Source organism: Sarcophilus harrisii, chromosome 2 (assembly GCF_902635505.1).
Source record: "Sarcophilus harrisii chromosome 2, mSarHar1.11, whole genome shotgun sequence".
Classification (NCBI taxonomy): Eukaryota; Metazoa; Chordata; class Mammalia; order Dasyuromorphia; family Dasyuridae; genus Sarcophilus; species Sarcophilus harrisii.
This window is the reverse complement of record NC_045427.1, coordinates 498,606,171-498,633,964: the sequence shown is the minus strand read 5'-3', so window position 1 is coordinate 498,633,964 and position 27,794 is coordinate 498,606,171.

The following is a 27,794-nucleotide window of genomic DNA, read 5'->3' as shown; positions in this document are numbered from 1 at the left end:
TACCTTTGTAAGATCTCTCAAATTTGTCCCCTTCTCTCCGCTGACACTGTCCCTCTCTAGGACATGCTTTCTACTTCATGCCTAGATTATTTTAACAGCCACTTGGTTAATCTGTTTTCCTCAAGTCTCTCCTGATTCCTATCCACCTACCATTCAACTACCAAAGTGATTTTCCTAAAATGTAGATCAAATAATGTCACTCCCCTACTCTATAGACTCCAATGGTTTCAAGTTGTCTCCAGGAAAAATTTAAAAATACCCTATTTGTCTTTGAAAGCTCTTCATAACTCAGCTTTTTCCTTCCTTTCTGGTCTTCTTACACCATATCCCTCAAAATGTACTGTTCTGTCTAGTAATATTGACCTGACTGTTCCATGAACAAGACACTCCATTTATCAGTTGTGGTCATTTTCTCTGGCTGTTCTCCATGGCAAGAATACTCTCTCTCCCCATCTTGTACTACTGACCTCTCTGGCTTCCTTTATTTCTTTCTTTTTTTTAAATAATAGTGTTTTATTTTCAAAATAGATAGCTTTCAATATTCACTTTCAATATTTCAATATTCACCCTTGCAAAATCTTGTGTTCCAAATTTTTTTCCCTGCTTTCCCCCCCACTCCCTCCTGTAGAGAGCAAGTAATCCAAAAGATATTAAACAAGTACAATTCTTTTATACATATTTTCACATTTATCAAGCTGCACAAGAAAAATCAGATCAAAAAGGAAAAAAATGAGAAAGAAAACAAAAAGCAAGCAAACAATAACAAAAAAGATGAAAATACTACTATCCACATTCAGTCCCCCTAGTGCTCTCTCCATCAAAAATCTATTGGAATTGGCCTGAATTCACCTTATTATTGAAAAGAACCAAGTCCATTAGAACTGATCATTTATAATCTTACTGTTGCTGTGTACAATGATCTCCTGGTTCTATTTACTTCACTTAGCATCATTCCATGTAAGTCTCTCCAGGCCTTTCTGAAATCATCCTGCTGATCGTTTGTTATAGAAATAATATTTCATAACATTCATGTACTATAACTTATTCAGCCATTCTCCAATTGATGGGCATCCCCTCAGTTTCCAGTTCCTTGCCACTACAAAAAGGGCTGCTACAAACATTTTTGTGCATATGGGTCCTTTTCCCTTTTTTATGATCTCTTTGGGATACAAGCCTGATAGAGACACTGCTGAATCATAGGTTATGCAAAATATATATTGCATAATTCTCTATATATTTTATAAATTATATATATATATATATATATATTTGATTTCCTTTACAGGCTAATTGTACACTATTTCAAGGTCTGATTCTTTTTGTACAGCAAAATAACTGTATGGATATGTATACTTATATCGTATTTAACTTATACTTTAACATATTTAACACGTATTGGTCAACCTGCCATCTGGGAGAGGGAGTGGGGGGAAGGAGGGGAAAAGTTGAAACAAAAGATTTTCCAATTGTCAATGCTGAAAAATTACTCATACATATATCTTGTAAATAAAAAGCTATAATAAAAAAAAGAAAGTAAGTTTTCCTCCAAGACATTTCACAAGATTCAACACCTGCTATAGTGCTATTTGAACTCTCTAGCATGTGGAAATTTACTAACCATGCTGTAGGAAGTGGGTGGAAATAAAAACAAAAAACAGGGAATTGTTAAGGACCATGCCTAAGTGCACTATAGGGGGCAGGTCAATTCTCTGAGAGCCTCCACAACTGTGAACATCTGAAGGAGTTGCAAAGCAGCCTTTACTGTCACAAGTGTTGCTTGTGGACTGGGAAAATAAATTGGAGGTAGAAGAAAAAAGGTCAGACAACGTAAAGACCTCTTAGTCTCTTTGAATCACCATCATCCTCTTACAAGAAGAGAAGAAAAGGTCTACTAGAGGTACATATTGTGTTCCTAAATGAGACTTTTATCAGAATCCTTGGATGTAAAAAAAAAATCCCCCAGTTTTCTGCTTCTCTTCTAATCTTGGTTTCATTGATTTTGTTTATACAAAAACTTTTTAATTTAATATGACAAAAATTATCCATTTTGCATTTCACAATGTACTCTAGTTTTTCTTTGGCCATAAATATCTTCCTTCTTCACAGATCTAAGAGGTAGACTATCCTTTGTTCTTCTAATTTCCTTATAGTCTCACTCTTTATGTATAAATTATGAACTCATTCTACCTTATCTTTGTATAGAGTGCTAAGTGTGATCAACATCTAGTTTCTGTCATATTATTTTTCCAATTTTTCCAGCAATTTTTGTCAAATGATGAGCTCTTAACTGAGAGGCTGAGATCTTTGGGTTTATCAAACTCTGGATTACTATAGTCATTGATTATTGTGTCTTGTGAACCTAACCAATTCCACTGATCAACTACTCTGTTTCTTAGCCAGTACCAAATGATTTTTATGACTGCTGCTTTGCAATATAGTTTTAGGTCTGATATAGATAGGCCATCTTCATTTGTATTTTTTTCATTAATTCCATTTATATTCTTGACTTTTTATTCTTCCAAATGAACTTTGTTATTTTTTCTAGTTCTGTAAAGTAGTTTCTTGGAAGTTTGATTGCTATGGTACTGAATAAGTAGATTAATTTAGATACAATTATTATTTTTATTATATTAGCTCAGACCACCCATGAACACTTTATATTCTTCCAATTATTTAGATCTGTCTTTTTTTGTATGGAAAATGTTTTTAATTTTTTTCATACAGTTCCTGAACTTTGTCTTGGCAGGTAGACTCCCAAATATTTTATATTTTTTACAGTTATTTTAAATGGAATTTCTGTTTATATCTCTTGCTGCTGGACTTTGTTGGTAACATACAGAAATGCTGATGATTTATGTGAATTGATTTTATATCCTGCAACTTTGCTAAAGTTGCTAATTATTTCTAGTAGTTGATTCTTTAGTATTATCTAAATATATTGTCATATCATCTGCAAAGAATGATAATTTTGTTTCCTCATTACCTACTTTTGATTCCTTTTGAAATTTTTTTTTCTTCTCTTATTGCTAGAGTTAACATTTCTAATACAATATAGAATAGTAACAGTGATAGTGGGCAACTTGTTTCATCCCTGATCTTGTTGGGAATACTTCTAGTTTATCCCCATTACATATGATGCTTGTCGATGGTTTTAATTTACTATTTACTATTTTTGTCTTTCTGCATTTCATTTTGAGGTTTTTATGCCTAATACATGGTCAGTTTTTGTGTAGGTTCCACATACTGCCTAGAAAAATGTATATTCCTTTCTGTCCCAATTCATTTTTATACAAAGATCTATCATATTTTACTTTTCTAAAATATTATTTATCTCCTTAACATCTTTCTTGTTTACTTTGTCATTCAATTATCTAGTTCTGATAGAGTGAGATTAAGATTGGACAATAGTATAGTTTTGCTGTTTTTTTCTTCTTGGAGTTCTCTTAACCTCTCCTCTAGAAATTTGGATGCTATATTACTTGGTGCATATACATTTAGTATTGCTATTATTTCTTTATCAATGGTATCCCTTAGCAAGATGTAGTTTTCTTATTTATATCTTTCAATTAGATCTAATTTTGCTTTTGCTTGATCTGAAATCAGGATCATTGCCCTCCTTGTTTTTTTTTTTTTTTTTAACCTCGGCTGAAGCATAATAGATTCTCCTCCAACCTTTTACCTTTACTCTCTATATATCCCACTGCTTTAGATGTGTTTCTTGTAAACAGTGTACTGTAGGATTCTGGCTATTCATTCAGTTTGCTATTTGCTTCCATTTTGTAGGAGAATTCATCACATTCACATTCACAATTAAAATTACTAACTCCGTATTTCTCACCATCTTATTTTCCTCAAGTTATATTTTTTTCTTTCCTTTCCCCCTTTCCATTCTCACAAATGTTTTGCTTTTGACCACCACTTTCATCAATCTGCCCTTCCCTTTTCCAGTTCCTCCCTCCTGCCTTATCCTTTCCCCCTTCTATTTCTGTTCTCCTTCTATTACCTCCCTCTTTCCTTTCCCCTTTCCCTTCCTACTTCTATAGAGGATGAGACAAGTTTCTATATCATACTAAATATGTCTGATATTCTGTCTTTGAGCCAAATCTGATGAGATTAAGGTTTATATACAATGCTCATCCCCCTTGCTTCTTTCCTTCAATTCTAATAGGTCTTTTTTGCCTCTTTATATGATGAAATTTCCCCATTTTTCTTCCCCTTTTCTTTTCTTCCAGTACAATCTCTTTTCCACCCCTAGTTTCATATATACATATATGAAGTATATATATATATATATATATACATATATATATATATACACACACACATATATATATATACTTACATTAAAGTCAACATACCTATACCCTTTAAGTATACCCCTACCAAAGATACAGTTCTCAAGAGTGCTATAATCAATATAATCTATTACTCATGTAATGCCACATATCATTTGGGGGAAAGAATAAGTACAAGAAGTAAATGAATAAATAAAAATCAGAAATTCTCATCTCATATATGCTTACCTTATTAAGAGAGACAGGTAGGAAGAGAAATGGGGAGACAAGAGTGTGAAAACAGAGTTGTTTTTCATAAGTGAGCATTAAGGCCCCTTCAAATGAATGACTTGAGATAAAATGCCTCTTTGTAATGGACATTTAAAGTTGGGTTATTGGCAGAGTTCTATTGAATACCTTCTATTGAAGGTATTCTGGGAGACAAAAGGGATGTCAGGAAGAGGCAAGACAGCAAGCCCTCAAAAACAGTGAAAAACACATTTTATAAATTCACATATTATTAATGCTTAAAAAAAATCTCTTCTTTATAGCACATAGTTACTTATGATTAGACAAGTATCATGTGTCTAGTCATAAAGGTTGAAAGACATTGGTGGATATTATTTAAAAGAAGTAATTTTTTTTTTTTAATTTGCTTAAGGAGTTTTACTTTGTGGGAGGTTGAAGATGGGAGAGAGATGGCCATCAGAAGATACAGGAAAAGTTATCATTGTAGTTAAACAATTGGTAAATTCTTTTCTCTTAAACTGATACAGTAGAAATGAGTTTCATCAGTAAAAATTACTTTCCCCCCCTTAATTTTCAATATTCCAGTGTATGTACTGACTTGCCTATGGTAAAGGTTTTGTTTTGTTTTTCTTTTTGACAACGGTTTGCAGCTGATCTTTCACTGGTCTTCTTGCTGTTTTTCAAGCTTTAAGAAATATTTTGTAAGGAAAAGGAGGATGAAAAGCAGCAAAGTTGCATAATAGTTAAAACTTTATTGCTACTCACAAGAGGAGAAGAACCAGTGTCCACATGGAATAGTCCCAGCATATGGTCCCCAGTGCCCATGGCCCACACAGGGAGGTGATTTCCAGAGTTGCACCAGTGTCATAACTTTGACCTCCCACAGGCCCTCAGGCTTCAAAGTAATACAGAGTTTTAGGCTAAGATCTGGCTAGGGATAGTTGAGACCAGTGTAATGAGGATATTTTCTACTTTGCCCAATAATGAGTAAACAGTACAGGGCAGGAACATAAGGAACTTAACTGTGCCAATCTAGCAAGAGGTAGGAGGGGGGATAATGACCAATTCCTAAGTTTATTAGCTTTGGCATCCTGGTGGGCTTGGGCAGTACCAGTCAAATTGGTTTTCACCAGTCCAAATCCACATTGTACTGTGGAGGATTCATTACCATTCCTCCCAGATGTGAGGTCCCTCTAATTATCTTTTTTTTTTCCTGAGGATCAATTAGGCTACGCTTTTTCTACTATATCAGTTTAAGGAAAAATAAATTCACCAATTGTTTAACTAATGTAATGACAATGTTCCTTGTATCTTACAACCCACACATACACATAAAAACAAATAAATAAATTCTCTCAAAAGTTACCCTATCATTGGTGGGAAAGAATATGCTCATATGTTAGGGGAACAAAACAGATGCAAATTCTAGGAACTCATGTGGCCAGAGCACATCAGGACACATGTGGATGGGTCAGTTCCTACCTCCAAAGTCACAGAGATAATGACCTTCTCTGATGGCATCACTTATTCTCTGGTGTTCTCCAACACATTGACTCTTGTAGGGATTTTCTATTAGCCTTGTGATTGCCAAGCTTCTTCACTCTACTACTATCTGCTGGATGTTAGTTCTTCAGGGAACCTATTGAGGGGAATCAGAAATATTCTTCTTGACAAGGGCTTGCTGGCTCTTTGAATGTGAAGTTAAGATTATGAGAATCAACAAAAAACAAAAGAATGACCCGAAATAATATGAACTTTTTTTTTTTTTTTTTTGTGGTTAATTCTCTGAGCCAGACATTGGCCCAAGATCCTTGTTCTTAGACAATTATCTGATTTGAGGTTAGGAAACTCCAGTAACTGTCATTAAAAGAGCTTGTATCTTCAAAAGACATTTTGGAGATTGTTCCCATCTCACAACATCTGCATAGGAATTGTGTATGAAGCTCATTCTATCTACAATGAGCAAATAAAGATTAGAGTATGTGCTACGTGTCCTAGCATCCCCCTGTACAATTATATTAGCCGAAGAAGTTATGATAATGAATCTGGTCAGATTTCTGTGTAGTATAATAGGATAGTAAATTAATGAACTCCCTAGAGTCTCCACAAAGGGAGAGGCTGCACAGGGAAGAGGCACATTTGGGCCTATAACAGGGCACAGAGAAAAATATTGTGGTCATAGTAGGTCCACGATAATATTCAGCATATACCACAGCTTTGAGTGGTCTCTCTTGATTGTATAGACCCCATCCTGAATGTGTGCACCTGCTTATTTCATGGTAGCTTCTGTCAGATCCACTTCCTCTCTCATTTTGAACATGTGCATCTCAGTGGTCATATCACCTAATCTCCACTATTGGTAGAGTTAATTTGAGATTCATGTGTGTGGGGATCAATAAAGACCAATTGCCTTTCTCTGGCCCTCAGCTGGGGAACCAATATTTTAATCTTCTCAAACTCATGAATTATTTGTCCCTCTGGGATCTTGCTTTTCCTCAGAGTACAAGCTAAAAACATGTTATTATAAAAATTTCAGAAGCCGACAGTATTTTCACAATATTTTAAGTACCTCCTCCTAATAATTGGGGAGGACTAATTATACCATAAAATGAAACTTTTTTGATGAATTTTTTAAAAAAGTCAAAATGAGCTGTCTTAAAGAAATGTCAATATAGTATTTTCACATTGTCTGATGAAAGGCACAGGTGGTTTTATTTTTAAAATGTAAGTGAATCTATTATTTCCTTGTAACATTAAACATCATTGTCTATTGTTAGAATATTAATCTCCTAATGATATGGCAGATTCTGCTTCCAGTAGGATAGATGAAATATGCAACAAGTTTACATGAGGGCTTCCTTTCCCATTCTCTTCCCCACTTCCAGTATTTATAGAGAATCCAATTGGGTTAACTTTCTTCATATTAAGGGTTTCTCCATGTGATTAAACTCTCCTGCCAAAGCTTACATATTCTTGTATTTTTTTGCCTAGAGTTTTAATTTTTTTTCTACTAAGTGAACTCTATTCCTTTTACTGCATTAATATTATTAATAAGTATTATTTTATATATAATATTATGTAATATAATCCTTTATCTCTATATAGTGAATTATACCTTTCAAAGCACTTTTGCATTTATTTTCTTGCTCATTGTTACAGCTGCTGCATAAATAGCTATGAATTTAAAATGAAATTTCCATTCTGTCCACATGGCTTGCTGTTAACAATGGACCATGTTATTCTTACTTTAATAAGGCTTAATTTTAATGAATCTTAAGTTCTCAATGCATATTGAAATGACTGACAGTGAAGGACAGATTACCAACAATCAATGGCACCCTCATTCTAAATTTAGAGATTGTCCTTAGATTCCCTCAAATTGAATCATAACCTTGTAATTAATATTTCCCATCCTTATTCCCTGTGTGAAATTGCTAATCCCAGTATCATTTCACAGTGTTTGTAAGCATTTACTCCTTACAGATTGGATGTGGCCATATGTGAACTTGGAATAGCTAGTTTGTCATTTTCCTGGTGAATTAAAAAACAAAAATCACAGACATAAAAGATGCATCTGCACATGCACAAACTGTATTAATTTGAAAGAACAAAACTAAACCTTTCAGGCAAAGGTCATTCCCTCTCCCTCACCACTTATACAAACCCAGATTCTTTGTTTTGCAAAAATTTAAATTCTTCTTTTAGATAAAGAGCACAGAATAGTGTCATGGAACTGGGAACAAGTAGTGTGTGTGTTCTTATGTCAGGGATGGAATGATAACAAAAGACAATTTCAATAATGAGCAATATGAGGGCAATCTTTAGAGTTTCCCAGCAACTCTAATACACTAAAATATAAAGGGTTAAACTTTATTAAGAGACAAAAGACTTCCTAGAGTAATCTTTTTTTTTTTTTTTTAATGGAAAGTTTAGGTGTGGAAGAAAGACTGCATGTAGCAATCAAGAGACCTCAGTTCAAATACTGAATTTATCATTAAGTAGCTCTATGACCTCTGGGGTAGAGCTAGGTTTGCTCATCTGTAAAATGAGCAAGTTGGACTTGATTAAGCACTAAAATCTCATTCTCAGTCTCACATTCTGTGATTCTAACTGGATTTATGATCAGAGAGAAAAAAATAAAACAAACAAAAACCAAAAACTCAGGTTTAAAAGAGTTTTTGTGCCATTTCCAAATGCCAGGCATCTCAAAGTCCCATTTTCTATTTCCATCTTGTGCTTTGGGAGAAAGAAATGAAACTCTTATTCTCTGCTTTCATTTTTCACACTCTCTCTTCTTTTTATCTAACTAAAACAAGAGGAAAAAGTGTAAAAAAATGAATTTAAAATAAATTTCAGCTCCTTTATTCTGGTATCAAAAAGACTATACTGCTTAAGTCCTGCCCACAGTTGCTCCTATGTGACTTTAACATAAATATACTCACTTGATAGCTGACTGTGATGGCCTAATTAAGTGCTCTCATATGCCTGTTGAAAATTGCAAAATAAATAGATATTTGACAACTGACCTACTTGTTTGTACCTAAGTAGAAGATGAAAGAATTCCAACAGTTATGTTTTTATCTCTTCTGCTAAATTACAACTTTGATCCTTCATCTTGGTTAAGTTCTATTGTGATTACAGTAATAATAACAAGAGATAGCATTTATATAGTGCTTTATAGTTTCCAAAACACATTACAAATATTATCTCATTTGATCCTTTCAACAACCTTAGGAGGTAGGTGCTATTTTTATTTTCATTTTACAGAAGAGGAAACTGAGGCAGACAGTTATTTGGGATCACACAGCTAATAAATATGTGAGGCTGGATTTGAACTCAGTTCTTCTTTGATTGAACAAAAGCAAAATATTTACTAGGAATACAATCCAATCCAACAAGTTCTACACAGCAAGTAAGTGTTTGAGGCCAAATTAGAATTCAGGTCCTTCTGACTCCATGGCCAGTGCACTATCTACTATACCACCTAGCTGCCCTCTTCCACACCTTTCTAAGATCACTAAGCTCCTCATTTCTTATAGCAAAATACTATTCCATTACAACCATAAGCCACACCTTATTCATCCATTCCTCAGTTGATGGGGATCCCTACTATTTCCAGTTTTTTGCTACCACAAAGAGAAGGATTATAAATGCCCCATTCAAGGTTATAATTACTGTTTATTAATTTCCTTCCATCTTATTTTTACTCACTATTTTTTTCTTAGCTTTTCTTTTTACCCTATTTCTGTTATCTTATCTTCTCCCAACATTGCTCCACTCCCACCCCTCCAAAAATCCCCACACCTCCCAATCCCAAATCACACATCCCTCTAAAATTTCCTCCTCCACCCTGTCCCCTCTCCCAGTTTTTTCACTTCTCTTTAATGTTCAGAAGGCTTTGATATTCCAGTCTTCTTGATTCTAGAGCTAATACTCTACCCACTATACCATATAGCTTCATCTAAAGCTGGAGGCATATTAGTATAAATTATATATAAATATACAAAAATATATATAATATATAAGCTAATTTATACTAATTATACTAATATGTAATAAATACATATGTATTATATACTATTTGAGAATTATTAGATAAAGATATGCATGTATTAAATATTTTAGTAATATTAATATTAATGTTTTTAGGAATGTTTAATTAATATGTATATTCTTATATGATAGGGGATTGTAAATGTATGCTCTCTATATAAATATTCATTATACATAATATGTAAATTACATGTTTATATGTTAGGGGAATATATATATATGCCCTATGTATATGTATGTTTTATAGCATTGATATAATGTAATAAGTTTTTTTTTTACATAAAAAATTAATCCTGGGATAGCACACAAATTGAAATTTGCTAATTAATTATACAAGTTTTGTAATATGTAGCTGGCTTACAAGACCAGTATTTTAGTTAAATTACTTGGACTCTTCATTTAGGTTTTAGTATGTAGTTTTCGAAGAAGCCTGGTTAGTAGGAAGTAGAGTCCGATAATGAGGAATGGACGTTCTCCTGGCTGTCCTCGGACTCAGGTGAGAGTAAGTAGGTTGGCTGTTAGGATTCAGAATAGTGTTTGGGAGACTGGTCGGAACATGATGCTAGCTGGTTGGCCTGTGGAGTGGAGGGATAATTAAGAGTACGAGGATTGAGGTTAGCAGTGCTAATCCGCCTCCTACTTTGTTGGGAAGGGAGCATCACCCTGGCTTGGTGAGAGGAGGGCGTTTAGGGGGTTAGTGGGTGAGGACTTGTCCGGGTCTCCTAGTAGGTCTGGCGAGAATAATGCTAGCACCAGAAGGACCCGGAACACTAAGGTTAGACCGAGAGCATCTTTAAGGATGTAGAATGGGCGGAATGGGATTTTGTCTGAGGCAGGAGCAGAGCCCGATGGGTTGATTGCGCTCGTTTCATGTGGGAATAGAAGGTGGACAGTGACAAGTACTACAATGATGAATGGGAGGATGGAATGGAATGCCAAGAATCAGGTGAGAGCGACCTTGTTTACTGAGAAGCCCCCCAGATTCACTCTACTAGGGTAGTGCCGATGTAGGGGACGGCTGATAGGTTTGTAACTTCGGCTGCACCTCAGAACGCTGCCCGGCCTCGGGGAGTACGTACCCAGCAGGCGGTAGCTCTAACGTTACTAGGAGGAGGACTCCCCTGTTTCATGTTCTTTGTACAGTGGGATCTGTAAGTAGAAGCCACGGCCTCTGTGTAGAAACAGACATGAGAAAAATATTGGGGCTCCGCTGGCATGTAGACTGCGGATTAGTCAGCCATGGTTAGCGTTGCGGCAAATGGGAGCAGCCAGGGTGTCGGAGGTGTAGTGTCTGGCTAGGAATAGTCCTGCCAGGTTTTGGATGACTAGGCAGATTCTTAATAGGGATCCAAAATTTCATCAGGTGGCAATGTTGGAGGGTGCTGGGAGGTCAGTGAAGGTGTGGTTAACAATTTTTATGAGGGCGTTGGTCATTTCTTTTTAGGTTGGTCATTAGTTTTTGTAGTTGAATTACAGCAATGGTTTTTCATGCCGTAGGTTATGGTTAGAATCCATACTAAAATTATTATAAAAATAGTGATAATTTTCTTATTTTCTTTGTTATTGATTTTTGGATTTGTTGCTTTTGTTTCTAAACCTTCTCCTGTGTATGGTGGTTTAAGTCTTGTAGTGAGCGGGGTTTAAGGTGTGCTATTGTTAGCTTGAATAATACATTTCTAGATTTAATTGCTTTTTTGATTTTTGGGGGTGGAATACTAGTAGTTTTTGGTTATACTGCAGCTATGGCTATACAGCTGAGAGTTGTGTAGGAGATACAGTGGCTTTCAGTATATTATTGTTTACTTTGTTGATGGAGATTATTTGATATCCGATGTCTGGTGAGGTTGAAGTTGTTACTGCTATTGAGTTATTTGACTCATTGGGTAATTACTGTGAAGGCAAGATTGGAGCAGAGTATCCTTGTTATATGATTGTGGTGGAATGAGCTTTAGTATTAGTATTATTGAGTTGAATTCTATTTATTACCATTTTGGTTGTTTTGGAAGTTGTTTGAGGAAGTATGTAATTATAGGATTAAGAGAATTAGTATTATTGAAATGATAAAGTATAGAAAGTATATTTTGATAAGTCCTTTCTGAGTAGAAGTTGTGGTAGACACTATGTGTGAAGACCAAGTTAGCACCCTGGATACCTTAGAATCAGCCGGAGTCAGGATAAGCAAAAGTCCTTGGTCTTTATTCTTGGTCTTTAGGGTTAGAAGTGAAGGGAATGGATAGAGGATCTCTGCGACCTTCCTTTTCCTCCTCTACCACCAAAGTGACTGGCTTGTCTTACTCCACCCCCTACTCCTTCCCACAATTTTCTGCATACACCAAAAGATTGAACCAGCACAGGATAGTGGGAAGGGCCATTTTCCAAGCACATGCTAATAGAGTATTGTCCAATCAGTAGTTAGCCTTAAGTGCTCAGTTGTCCGACCTCAGTGCATCTGCTCAGTTTCAGCCCATTACATCTCCCACTTTCTTTTGTTTTAGAACACAGGTGGTCACAGCATCCCTGACTTCTCAGGAAGGGAGTTGAAAGCACTGAAAAGGAGATGATCCTGCCCTCCCTGACATCTCAGGAAGGGAGATGAAAAGCACCAAAGGAAGTGGGGGTTGCTAGCAGGTTTCTGGGCTGAAGGGTCTTATTATGCACAAACCCATCAGCATGGGAAGTATTACACAAGCACATAGCAATAACACACAGGCTATTAATGGTGATTCTCCCCACAACCAGTGCAGGCTCAATGTGGTGTAACAAACATGAATTGTACATGCAAGTAGTGATATAACAAACAATATGAAGCAACAAGGTGTTGTAAAAGATTTCCAGAAGTCCTAGAAGGAGAGTATATAAACAACAGTCACACATATGCCTTCTTCAGCAGCCAAGAGATAGTCCAAGACCAATCTATTGCCCATTGCTTCACATGTCAGGGAATCCAATGATCCCCACAATTTTTTGAAGTCCTACAACAGTCTTTTTATGTGTTAGGGAATCCAATGATTCCTGCAGATTTTGAAGTCCTGCAACAATCTTATCATTTCTCAGAAATTCCAATGATTCCTGAGGGCTTTCAAGTCCTACAACAATCTTCTCATGTCTCAGAGTATCCAATGATTCCAGCAGATTTTGAAGTCCTGCAACAGTCATTATCTTTTTTCAGAAAATCCAATGATTCCTGAGGGTTTTGAAGTCTAACAATTTTGAGGTCCATGAGTCAAACACCATAACTGCCAGGCTTTTTCAGTGGTGGGCACAGTTAGCAGTGAACCACCCGATGAGTCTTGGGTCTTCTTTGTTTCAAGGGTCTGCTCAGTCTCTCTCTGATGGACAAGGCGAATACGGCTTGTTGGCACCCATCTGATTCCTTCTCCACCTGTAGAGATACAAGCAAACCCTCTCCCCCAAGCAGTTAACCTATCTGGTCCCTTCCATTCACCATTTTCTGGGTCTCTCCATATCACCTGGCGGTTATCTAAAGATAGTGGAGCTGCTCACACTGGACACTGACCTTTCAGTGGGTTATAAAACTTTTCTGCCAGAACCAGTGCATCTTTATCAAAAATCAAGAAGCTAAATAGTATAAAGAGCAAGATTTAGAAGTGGAAATATAATGTTATAGATTAAGGGATAGATTAGTATAATGATTGATAGGGAAAGTGAAGAGTTTAGTAGGTGATTAATTACTTTTATTTGGAATTGCACCAAAATTTTTGGTTCCCAAGACCAATGGATGACTATTATACTTTAAAAGTAAGAAAGTCATAGTTATTAGGCATGAGTTCAGTTAGCAGTTCTTGCAACTTTCTCGGTATATAAAGAGATTTAAGAGCCTAAGTTTAGATTCATAATCGAATGTTAAACTATATTTGCAATATGTGGGGCCTAGAATGAATTTGGGGTTAATAGAAATAATTAGAAGCGGTAATAGGTGGAGTGTTATTAGTATGTGTTCTTGAGTGAAGGTTGGTTTAATAGAGCATATATGGTGAGTAAATTTGCCTCGTTGTAAGGTAATTAGTATGTGAAGTGAATAAAGGGCGGTGATTACTGTATTGATTCCTAGTAGGATGATAGAGAAATTGGATCAGGAGAATGTGATTATAATGACTATTAGTTCGCCTAGAAGGTTAATGGTAGGGGGTAGGGGTAAATTAGCTAGGCTAGCAAGTAGTCATCAGGCGCACATAAGTGGTAGGATTATTTGGAGACCTCAGGTTAGAATCAAGTTTTGGCTGTGGATGCATTCATAGTCTGTGTTGGCTAGACAGAATAATATTGAGGAGGTGAGATCCATATGCAATTATTAGTACTGTTGCCCCTATAAAAGCTAAGTGGTTTTATATTAATTTATACTAATACATATATTAGTATATATATATAATATATAAATATTATATATATATATATATATATATATATATATACACTACATATTAGGGTGTAGAAGAAGTAAGCATTGAGTATGAAGTCAAAGGAAATAGTTTCAGGTTCTGATTCTGCCACTTATTCTATAGCAATAACTTCTCCAGGTCTCAGCTTCATCATCTGCAAGAAGGGGATAATACTGAACTTTAATATCTACCTCAAATTCCAAAGCAAAGTATGAAGGTGAATTATTATTGTTACAATTATTATGAAGTTTGGTCAACACATAATGAATTTTTAGTCAGTGAAATTAAAGAAGAATATCTTAGGCTATGAATATACAATCAATAAAATCATGATTCTTTAAAAATATCCTTAAAAATTTTGCAGGGAAAACAAAATTTTGGATGAACTGAATATAATGGAAATAAAAATGAATCCAGAGAACTAGCAGAATTCAGTAAAGACCCAAAATATTTGCACTTACATTATTTGGCTCCCATTTTATCATCACAATGATCCTGTGACTTTTGATTGTCATAATCTCTGATTGGAGAATTGGTCAGGCTGATGGCTGTCTAGCTTGACCGTCTGATGTTAACTGTGATGCAATGATGGCTTTGATAAAAAAAACAGTTTTCCACGGTATGGCAGCTAATGGTTGGAGGGATGTAATGGATTGAGATTTGATATGGAGTCAGCTAGATTTGAGTTCAAGCACTTAGCTCTGTGAACCTAGGCAAATTCCTCAACTGCTAACTGCCTTAGTTTCCTTATCCATAAGATAAAATAATAGCACCTTTATCCCATGAGAAAATAAATGAAATAATATATGTAGAACATATATGATGTAGAACATATATGATAATGATAATTATTGTTACTTAAAAATGTGGTTGGGGATGGTATTTCTAAAACTGTTCTAGCCCAGAATAGATTATCTAAGTCCAGGTTAATTTACTTTTTAAAAAAAATTAATTTTAATGAACAAAAATCAATTTTCCTTCCATGCCATCAACAATTAAAAAAGGGGGGAGGAAGGAAAAGATAGATATATAAAGAAAGAGAAACAGAAAGAAAAGGGGAAGAGAAAGAGAAAGAGAAGGAAGAGAGAAAGAGGCAGAGGAAGAAAAGAAACAGGGAGACGGAGAGAGAAAGGGAGAGACACAGAGAGAGAGAGAGAGAGAGACAGAGAGAGAGAGAGAGAGAGAGAGAGAGAGAGAGAGAGAGAGAGAGAGAGGTATAGTTATAGAAAACAAATTCCCATATTTTCCATGTTCAGAAGATTTCAATCTTATTCTGCACCACCTTTTTCTTTTTTTTTTTCAAGAAGTGAGTGGCTGGTCAGGTCTTTCAAAATCTTATCCTTAAGATATTGTTATTATTGTATAAATTGTATTCTTTGTTCTACTCACTTCTCTCTGAACTGTCCCAGGTTTTTCTGAGACCATCCCTTTCATCTTCTTATGGTTCAATTGTATTCTATTACATCCACATCCATAATTTGTTGAGCCATTCTCCAATTGATAAATATCCCTTTAGTTTTCACCTCTTTGCTACTACAAAAAAAGCTGCTATAATGTTTGTATATATGTGTCTTTCCCCCTTTTCTTTGTTCTCTTTGGCATATAGATTTAGTAGCTGTTTTGGATCAAAGGACATGAAGAATTCAATGATTTGGGGTTATTGTTCCAATTTCTTTCTAGAATGGCTGTAACAATTTCCGTCAACAAGCTCTGCCAACTATGTGTTAATATGGCTTTTTTTCTGCAGTCACTTCAATATTTCTCCTTCTCCTTTTTCTTATCCAATAATTGTAAAATAAAACCTCAGACAAGTTTGGCTCACTTTGGAAATATAACCAAGGAACTGGATCAGACTTACATTTGTCATTCAGAGCCTATGGGCTAAAGATGTGTTTACTTAGGTTATTTGCTTAGATAAATTTCCTTCTTATTTAGCCTACCTATAAAGATTACACTTTAAGTAAAGATCCCTTTCTAGCCATGCCCCCACCAACCAACGTCTTGTCATGGCAAAGGGGCTTGTGATAGCTCAATGACACTATGAGTTATGCTGTGCAATTACCCAAGATGGACAAATAGTGGAGAGATCTGACAAAAGGTAATCCAAAGGAAAAAGAAATGGCAAACCATTCCAAGGACCTTGTTGTTTGTCCTTTGTAGTCTAGCAGGAAAGAAAGGAAGACGGGATGGAAGATAAATGCTTTAAGAGACATGAGAAAATGAGTGTTTTCTGCTCATCCCAAATTATTTCATGTGACCTGAGGAAGGTCACTACAGGTGGTGACGGGAGAAGACTGGTTACAGTTACATCACCAAAGAATAATTTTATTGACCGATGTGAAGCCAATGGCTGTGCCTAATCAATGGGGAACTTTTGTTAATGTTACTGATTGGGTTTTTCCCAGATGAACAGAAGACAGGTTCCTTGAATTTTATAGTACCAGTAAAATTAGCTAGCCCCTTATCAAGCCCATCATGCTCCATCAAACATCTGACTTCTCCACTGTCATTCCCCAAGCCTCCTAGGCAGTACATTTCTGGATGTTTGTTGATGAGCATTTCAGATGACGTTTATGTAATCTGGTTTCTCACAGATGTATCTGGGGATTTAAAACATGAAAATTGTGTTCTGCCTTACTTAATGATCAGTTATTTATTGATGAGATTAATCAAAACTTTCAGCAACTCCTAGGCACAAATATCTCCATTGTCAGTGATCTAATAATTTCATGGGAAACATTTGAGTTATTCATTAGGGTACATCATTACCTCCTCAGAAACACAAAATTCATTCTAAACAATCTTCCCAAGAAAATCATGCTAAATTGGTAAGATAGGAATTTATCTTAAGAAGAAGTAAACTAAAGTTAAATGGAGCTCATCAATAGTTAATCCCTCTTTTTCTAAAGGAATAACAGATGCTTGTGTGAGGGATGGTACTGGCTGACTCAGTACTGTCACCACTGATGATTCTGGGGCATTTCAATAAATCCATAGTTGAGAATTTGAAAATATACTGAAGCCATTAGGACTGAGTTTATGGGCTCCAGTGAAACATGGTCCTCTTGGATTTGAACAGCAGACTCCAACTTATTCATCCATCAGTTTAAATCCCACATGAATTAATTATAAGTCAAAAATATTTTTCTAAACATTTCATAAAACTCCAGAATCTTTGATACAAAAGGAAGGAGAGTAAAAGCCAATATTTAGTTCTAACCTATTGACTGACAGATAATGCACCTCAGGCTGACCGTAGCTCATTAAAAAATATATATATGTTTTCCTTTTGTCATCAACTTTATCGACCTACTCTCCTAAATCCAAAAATACTCAATGTTGGTTTGGAGTATATCAAGAAAGATTGCTGATTTTGTAGAAATTAAAGGCATTTGGTAAAAGTTGTTTCCTATGACCTCCAGTTGACTCCTTCAGGCAAAATTGGGGCATATATACTTCTTACTTGTGACTTTCCCCCGATAATCTGTCTGTACTTAAAAGGTGGTCTGAATACCTGAGTATAGTTTGGCAGAGAGGAAACAGGAAGGTTTCTGGGGTTGGAAAGGTGAAAGCAAGAGGAAAAGGGATGAAGAGGTACTTGGAATGAAATCTTGATTAATATTCTGTGTGATATGCTTTGAGTTTGATTTATGTATTTATTCTATGTTATACAACTTTACTATGTTTACTATTTGTTACATTTTCAAAGGTGAGTTATATGTCTGATCCAGTAGAATTATGCTAATTTGGATCTCACTGTATTCCTCAGATCTCAAATGGATTGGTTGATATGCTTACTAAGCAATGATTCAGAAAGAGCTCAAAAAATGAAAAATTATCATATCCTTAGAAATAAGTATCATTATTGTTAAAAAAAATTATAAATTGGTGACTTAAATTTCAATTCTAGGAAAAAAATTGTATTACATTATTAAATAGATGGCTAATAAACATCTAGAAAAAGAAACAGCGGTCATAAAGAGCCAGCTATGCTTTCAAGAAAACTAACCTTATTTCCTTTTTGTGAAGATTGGCTTAGAAATGGGCTAAATATCTGATGAAAGTGATTCCATATTGAACTGCTTACTAACTTGCCTGTGCTCTGGGAAGTTCTTATGTACTAAATATTGGTTAAGACAGTTGCAATTAGGAAAGGAATGCAAAGATACACTGATGATAATGTATGTGCTAAGCACTAGATATTGGGAATTTGAATGGAGAAAATCTCCTTTGGAAACTTGGGACACACAAATGGGATTGTGGACATGAAAAAAATTTGATATTTGAATCATTTCTTGCTGTTCACCCAGATTTTCTACTTCATTAAATCCCTTTTGTTTTGAAGCAATGTATTATATAATTTTGTATGGCATAGAAGTTCATAGAAGTGGGAATTTGATTCTGTATATTTGAACATGCATTGAAACAAAGAATATCCTGAACTTGAGAAGTAATGAATGGTCATAGAATTGTGGGTTCCTTAAGAATAGGGTTTTTGCATTATTATTATTATTATCTATTTATTCATTCATTCATTTATTATCAAGGCATGGTACAGTGCCTGGCATGTAGTATGCACTTAATCAATGCTTGTTGATTGACTGAGTGACATTAAAGAAACCATGTAAATGGTTCTGATATATGTATATATAAGCAAACTGCACAAGCAGTTGCCTTAGACATATCCACTTCCCTGATTTATTCCTTAGTCTGTTACCATGAGTAACCCTTTTCCTCCACACTTGTTTCTTCCTTTAGCATTGTGCCTAAGGATGAGGACAAGAACACACATCTGATTAATCCAAAAGAAAGGTGAATACTGCTTAAAAATGCACTAAGTAATTTTTCTTCCTCATTATGTAAATGTATTATCATCATATGCTGATTCCTTTCTTGTTCACCAGAGCCATTAGAGAGCTTTCTACAAACTCAGAATATTAAAACATGCAATCCATTGATCAACGAACACTTTTTGAGGAATTACTATATCCCTAAGGCATAGTGATATAATCAAAACTATGCCTAAGGATTCTGGGAGATATTTCATTAAATGCTTTTCTCTCACATATGTTTGTATATGGGTAAAATCAAATGAAGGGGTAACTATATTGTAAATAGATATAGCCCTCTCTCACTTATCTCCAGTTCACTTGCATATCATGTCATCATCTCCCTGACAGGACAAACAACAAAAGAGTGCCAGGCCTGCAGTCAGGAAGACAACTTTCTAAGTCCAAATCTGACCTCAGACATTTACTTGCTGTGTGCTTCTGGACAAATCACTTAATTCTGTTTGCTTTGGTAACTCATCTATAAAATGAACTAAAGAAGGAAATGGCAAACTTTGCCAAGAAAACCTCACATGAGGTCACAAAAAAAATCAAACATAACTGAAATAACTGAACAACAGCAACAAAATTAAATGAAAGTGAACATCAAGGGCAGTCTCAAAGGGAAGCTGGATTGCGGTTGATACTTAGCATTCTGTTGATAGGTAGCATTCTGATAAAACTATAGGAAAACTCTTATCAGTGGACTGAATAATATGTGGTATTTCGGTATAGGATGAAACATTTATAAAGTTGAAATAATATATTGTTAGCATGATATTATAAAAATGTAGAAACTACTTCAAAATGAGGATCTATTACAATATACCTTAATGTGCATATTAATTACAAGATATGTGTTAATATATGTAAGTTTCAAGAGTCCATTATGGAAAGGAGACTAGGAATTGAGAGATTTGGATTATTATGTTGGCTTTACCATTGCTGAACTGAGTTTTTCAATAAATACCTGAAATGCTCCATTTGTCAGTTTCTTCATCTGCAAAATGGGGATAATAAACTGTATCTCAGTACCATTGTGAAACTAATGTAAGATAATATACATAAAATGCTTTCAAAATTGAAAACATTTTCAAATAGACCACTTTTCTTTGAAGTACAGATAGGTTAACTTGAGTATAGGATTTTATTTTGTAGATAGAGGTGATCACAAATAAAATAATATATAAATGTGTAACTAACCAGTAACTTCCATAAAACTATCTCTCTAGAAATAATCATACTATTTACAAAGTATCTTTGATTTGCAAGTTATGCTGGACTTCCTTACAATCTGGAGAGCCTGGAGGTTCCTTTCAAAGAGTAAGAAAACTAATATAAAATAGATGTTATCATTTTCTAAATCTAGAAAAGGAAACTATTTTACCTTTCACCATGCAAATGATCAACTTAGAGAAAAGTTTTCCCAATACTGTTGACCGTCTTTATTGTTTCCTGTAATAGGTGGCACCATTGACTACCTTCCTATTTACATTCTTTTGGATTCTGTTTGGTCTCTGGATTTCTGGGATATCACATTCTGCTGGTTCCCCTCAAGAATTATAACTAACAAGCAACAAAACAAGACCAGGGAAAAGGAAAAAAAAAGACAAATTCATTTGGGAGTGACGGCAGATGACTTTAGGAAACATTTTAAGGAAATACTTAGTCTTCAGAATATAAGATCTCTGGGTGGATACCCTGGGAATTTGAGAGGCTGGTGCTAGGGAGGCTAGCACCAAGATAGAACTCCCATAGGATCAGCGATTGGGAAGGAAGAAGGATGACTGAGGAAGTATGCAGTTTGGTCACTTGATTATTCTTGTTCATTAGCTAAGGACTAAGCTCAGCTGTTTCTGTCTGTCAAAGAAGCAAATGTGTTGTCAAGAGCCCTCGGTGCTTTTGGTTTTCTGAAACAAAGCCTGGCCCTAGTTATAACACTATTCGTATTTGAGCAGCTAAAGGCATGCAATGGATAGAGTTCTGGATCCAGAGTCAAGAAGACCTGAATCAAATATGGCCTTAGACATTAACTAACTTTGTGACCCTAAGCAAGTCACTTAGCCACTACCTGCATATACCATTAAACTAGTATTGGTTGGTTTTACTAACCTGCCTTTCTCTAATCCCCAACCACTTTGGGTCTTTTTTATTCTGTTAGGAGAGTTGTTTCTCTGGATGAGTGTGAGTGGAATATGTTTGAAAATAAAGGTGATAAAAAAGCGAAAGTCATCAATAAAAATGGAAAATTGACTAATTGATACTCATTTTTCTTCCTAGTCCCTAAAAGTGGTTTAATAGGATTCATTCATCCTCTTCTTTCTATATATTTTCCCTTGGCCATTTCTTTCATTCTCTAGTAATCTTCAAAGATCCTCCTCTATTTAGATGAATCTTCATCCCCTTCATGAGTTCTAGACTTTTGTCCCTAAATGCCTATAGTATATCTCTGTCTAGATGTCTTACCAATACCTTATACCCAATGTATCCTAAACTAAGCTTATTATCTTTCTCCTTAATATGACTGATGTGCTTCATTAATTCATTTCCATTCTCCCACTAGTCAGAAATGACTTTTATTCTCCTGGACCATCCCCTAAGCCTTTATTTATATGCCTCTTCTACACTTGTTATAACTATTTGTATTTATTTCATAAAGATCAGCACGGCATCATAATTACAAGGCAAATGATGGGATCAGAAAGAGCTGGATTCAAGTCTTCTCTCTGATGAGTAGTAGCTGTGTGACCATGGACAATCATTTAAGTTCTCAAATATGTTATAAAGGAGTTGTTGGCCTATATTGGCAGAGAAAATTTCCAGAATGATGACAAAATCAGTAATATCCCTCAGACCAAAAAACAATAATAGAGAGACAAGTCATAATGGATAGTAGACACAGATCTGGCTTCAGAGTCATGAAGACCTGTGTTCAAGTCCTATGACCAACACTGAATAAATCTTTTAATGTCTGAGTCACAGAGACTCAGACTTTTTTTTAATAGCCTAATCTTTCCCTAGTCAACAGGCTAATAATGAACTCATCAGCTCTTTTCCTCTTTGCCATAACCAGGGCTTTAAAGGTCACCTCCTATCCCCCCTATCCCCTGACACATAAACACCTGGATTTTTTTATATTTAAGAAGTTTCCAGGTTAGAATCTTCCAGTTTCCTACTGACTAGTATTTCCTTTTCTGTGACCCTCCCCCCCAAATGCAAAACCAATTAGACATATATGACTAGGATCTCTCCCCTCACTCTTATGATCTCTGATTCAGAAGCTACCAGGACACCCCTTAACAGGGGGAGTGCAGCAAGCTCTAAATTCCAAAGTTATCTGAACTACCTTGAAGCATAGACATAGGCGTCCTAGATACTCATGGACTCTTTTTTTCCTGTCTGAAAACTATCATAGCCATGACACCCTTGTGCTGCCCATCATAGTGCTTCTTCCTTGCTCCTTTCTTACTTTTACTTTTGAGGTGTTCTCCCTGACCCCAGTGTGAGGCAGGTCAATAGGCTAATCCTGGTTTAGAAGCACTCAGTGCTAGCCCCAGTGTGAGGAGCATGATGGGCTCCCCAACTGTGAAGGTGTCAGTCCTAGTGCCTGAGCACAGGCCCATCAGGCTGCTCAGTTTTCTCCCTTGGAGTTCCTTCCTCCCACTCACTTGAGTGTTTCCTTTTAAATGATGTATGTAGCTTTCCCTGTGGGGTTTTCCCTTAAATACACCAAATAAAAGAACTTATGGTTTCCAGAGTTGACTGTTTTGTCAAATTATTCTTCTCTTCTCTACTTCCCTTTGGTCCCAACAATACACCAGGCCAGTGCCCCATTCCCTTTCTATATTTGAGGATGACAGCAACAATACTAAATTTTTTCACTTGATGTTGCACGCTTAAAAATTTGCCTAGAAAAAAGTTTGCTGAATTGAATTTAATAAAGGCTTAAGTGGCCTTTAAAGGAGAATATCAACAACCCATATTAATAATGGCCTTTTTTTTCTGGGACCAAATTTTGACACTCAAATACTGACAAAGTGATCTAATCTAGGAAGGAAAATGATGAGATGTAAATGGAATTCATTATGAAGAGGCCTTTTGAATAAAAAGGGGAGGGGGGGTGAGCCTGTATCAGGAAGTTCCAACACATAGAATTTTAGCATTAGAAGGGACCTCAGAGATCTAGTCCAGCAGTTCTTAATCTGGGGTCCAAGGATGACCACAGGATCTATGGATAGATTTAAGATTTACTTTAATGAAGAAAAAAATGACATCTTTATATTTACTAGCCTCTAACTGAAATTTGGAATTTCAATTACGAATTAAGAAGAAAAATATCCTGAGAAGGGCTCCAAAGCCTTTCCCAGGATGCCGAAAAGGTTCATGGTTCAAATAAAAATTAAGAATCCCTGTTCTTGTCCAATCCCTTTATTTTACAGATGAAGAAATTGAGACTGGAGGAGCTAAAAGAGACAGATAGCACAAGAATTAAAACTGAAGTCCCTGCCTCCTGACTTCCAGTTCAGTCCTGGGTGCTCATTCCTAGGAAGAAAGGAGTGCTATTATGAATGTGAATTTTTAAAATATCACTTTCAAAAAGCCTCTAGATAGGTTCTGAAGCTCATGTTTAAGGAGATGAGTTTCAAAGGGGCCATCAGGAAGGTCCGGGGCATTTCCTTTATCTTGTTCAAGCAGCTACATTCTGTGTCTATAAGAAATAGTGACCTCAGAATTGATCTACCCTTAAGTTTCATTCCCTAGTCACTTTCCATAAGCATCCATACAATGAAGAGCCCTTACTTAATCAAAATACATATGATGCATGAAAGCCCCATGACACTGACTTTATCAGTATTGGAATCTCTCACATTTAGTTGCAAAGCCTGGAAGAGAGTTTGCTAGAACTGTCAGAAGCTTTAATAGCTTAATGATTTAAAAAAAAATAGATGACAGCTCCATATTCCCACCACAGTAGGCAGGACATCCATCCTAGCCCTCCCTCCCACTGTGGCTCAGTCACATCCTGTCATAGAGCTAGAGTTAGAAAACATCATAAAGGCCATTTAATTCAACCCCTTCCCCCATTTGATAGATGAGGAAATAGATTCAGAAAATAATAATGAGTGGCCCAAAGTTGCATAGGCAGATCTAGTAACATAAAAGATTATTTGAATAAAGTATGATTCCCTTTTCTCTGAAGAATGATACATTTCATAGAATCACATCAAATCAGAGCTAGAAAGAAATTAAGAGATCACTAGATATAAGTCATCCATTTCATAGAATTAAACACTGAGACCCAGAGAGAGAAAATGTCTTTGCTCAAGGTCATAAAACTAATTAATTACAGATCTAGGAATTAAACCACAATTTGCTGACCGTTCATTCACAACACAATGCAAGACCTTGTATTCTAATAGCAAAGAGCAATTCTAACTAAAAAACCACGTATAAAGGGATAACGCCAATGCTATAAGCCATGTTTTCCTGCTCCTGAGTTATCTAGTCTTCCTTTCTTTTTCATTTCAAGAATTATTTATAGAATAACTACTATACTATTTTCAATGCACTGTGCTAAATGCTGGAATCAGATACAAGTGAAATACATATATAATATAGTTCCTGCCCTTAAGGTATTATTGATGAAGCAAGACTCATAGACTTAAAATAATTATAGAACAAGAAAATTCAATAAACATTTCACTTAAACATTTATTTGAATTCTTACCATGACCATTTCTTACAAAGCACTTTTCTTGTGAAGAATCTTGTGAAATACATAGTCCAAACATTATTACTCAAGTGTTATTACGTTTATTTCACTGATGAGGAAACTTAGAACAAATAATTTAAGTAGCTTGTGCAAGGATCTCATAAATAGAATGTTTCAGAGCTGAGAGTGAACCTGATCCTCTGATTCCAAGACTTATTGAAATTAAGAGTCTTACTTTAAAAGGCCTCAGTTTTGTTGAGAAAGTAGGAGGCAAAAAAATCCCATCACTGGACATATATAACTAGGAAAGAAATGTCATTGGCAAAGTTGTCCTTACAGTAAAATTTCAATACAGACCAACTACTGGAATTAGTTTTTGGAAACAAATTAGTTACCCCTTAATTAGAAAATGACTAAATAAATAGTAATATATAAATTTAATGGAATACTATTGTGCTATCAGAAATGATTAAGAATTCAGTGAACCAGTAGAAAACTTATATGAATTGTTCTGGTATTGAAGTCGTACTAGATTAAAACATACAATGACTACAATAATGGGAACAAAAGCAACATCTAGTTGGCACATTGGATAGAGTGCCAATCTTGAAGTTAAAAACACCTTACTTCAAAATCTGCTGTACTGAGCGGTAACATAATTAGTAGAATCAGTAATTGCTGAACCAGGATTGCTTCTAGGACTAAGTTTATCTTAAAGTGAGAAATGAGTTATTAAAGAATAAGGAAGGGAGATTCAAATTAGTGCCCTACTGCTCCTAGTGACAACTTGAGTTAAAATTTTCATAATCGACAGCAGCAGGCCTTAACCTTTTTGTGAATCATGGATCCCTCTGAAAGTCTGGTGAAACTAATAAACTCCTTCCCAGAATAATGGCATAAAATAAAATACAAAGGCTCATAAAGGAAATAAAGAGTTAATGAAATAAAGATGTAATTTTTGTCAACTTTCCCTTTAAATCTATCTACAAACTACTTGGGATTAATGTTAAGACTCTAGATTAAAAACTGATATAGTAAGAACGCTCTTTATTTTTATCTTAGTGTAATGATGGATTGTTGTTCTCTTCTTATAGTAACTTTTATATCATCAGTATTAAGAAAATTCTGTAATTAAAGTGAAAGAAAATCACTTAAACTGGGCTTTTTAATATCACTATAAATTTTATTAACACCTAAATTGGGCTTCATGAGCAAGGTTTTCATGTAGAAAACTATTTCTAAGATACTATCTCTGACAATTCCTATAACAGACACAAGGTGGTGATACTATCCAGTTTTGATAGCTTAAACAGAATTGATAGGCTTATTTTAGATACAAATAATAGAAAGTCTTGGATTAATGGACAAAATCAATAATCTATTTTTCAAGCCCTCACAGTTAAAACAATACAATATTTTATTTGATTATCCTCTACATTAGAGTATGAAGATAGAACTAAAACTAGGAGCAAGATTTAAAGAAAGAACTAGAGTATTTTGCTCTTTTGCTGTTTAGGCTATGTGTATATTTCTATTTTTTTCTTTGTGCCAGAGAAATCAATATTTGAAAATCCAAATCACATGTCTCAGGTCCATTCATTCTAATGAAAACAATGTTACTAGTAGCAAAGGGAGAGTGAACAGAGGAGGAACTGTGCTTCATTCAAATCAGAGTGAGATGGAAACATCTGGCTAGAGTATTGGATCTAACACCTGATGTGAGATCTATTTCTTTGAAGTGCTGCAGGGTTAGGTTAGGCCTCTAGCTGATGGAGGAATATGTTTCAGTCTCTAAAGTTTCTCAGGCTGTGTATACAAAGAACTAATAAATCAAACATTTGGTTAAAATCATTTTTGGCACTGTAGCAAGACTAACAGAAATGTTTTCAAGGGCAAATGAATAGTTTTGTGGGCAAACCCTTCTGCATACTGAAAATGATTGATTTAGTGCTATGCTATACTTACATAGTCATCAATTTCCTTTACAAAAAGCTGCCCTGGAGAGGAGGTGAGGAGGGGGGTTTGCATAGAGAATGAAACCAGTTGCCAACTATCCACTAGTCTTATAGTGAGAGTAGTCAAGAGTTAAGGCATCAAACAGGACTGCAGCCTGAACCAGATTAAAATAAAACTGGAAAAACATTTAAGAAAATAAAACTATAATAGAACATAGATAACATTACATTTTAAAACCAAATCAATAGGCACCATCCCCATGCCTCCCCCAACAAGGATCTCTATGTGTCTACTTTCCATTTGAGTTTGACATCATTGATCTAAAGAAGAAAAGAAGTGGCCAAACTAGTTTAGTTGTCTAAATTATTCATTTTTAGTGAGAAAAATAATGGGTTTCTTAACAATACTTTAATCATTCTCTGATTTCACTCTTTTTTGTTGTTGTAAATGTCAGGCAAACAGTCTTATTATTAGTTGTAGCATCTCAGAATATTGAGGATTCAACCTGAGGATTAAAGATCCAAATTCTCTTCTGGTTCTGCCATTGCAAAGTTGTATGATTTTGGACCAGTCATCTAATCAGTCAGAGCCTTTTTTTTTTTAAATCTGTGAAATGAGAGGGTAGTGATCTAATATTTCTGTAAAATTCCTTCAGGATCTTCCAATTTTTTGATTCCCTGATAATCCATAAATCCATAAATTCTTGCTTTGAAATTTATGACTGATTTTGGATTTGACCCAAATATTAATTTCTTTTAAGGGAAGAAGTACATTGAAAACTCCATCCTACCATCCCAACTAAGCAAGCATTTTTCAGACA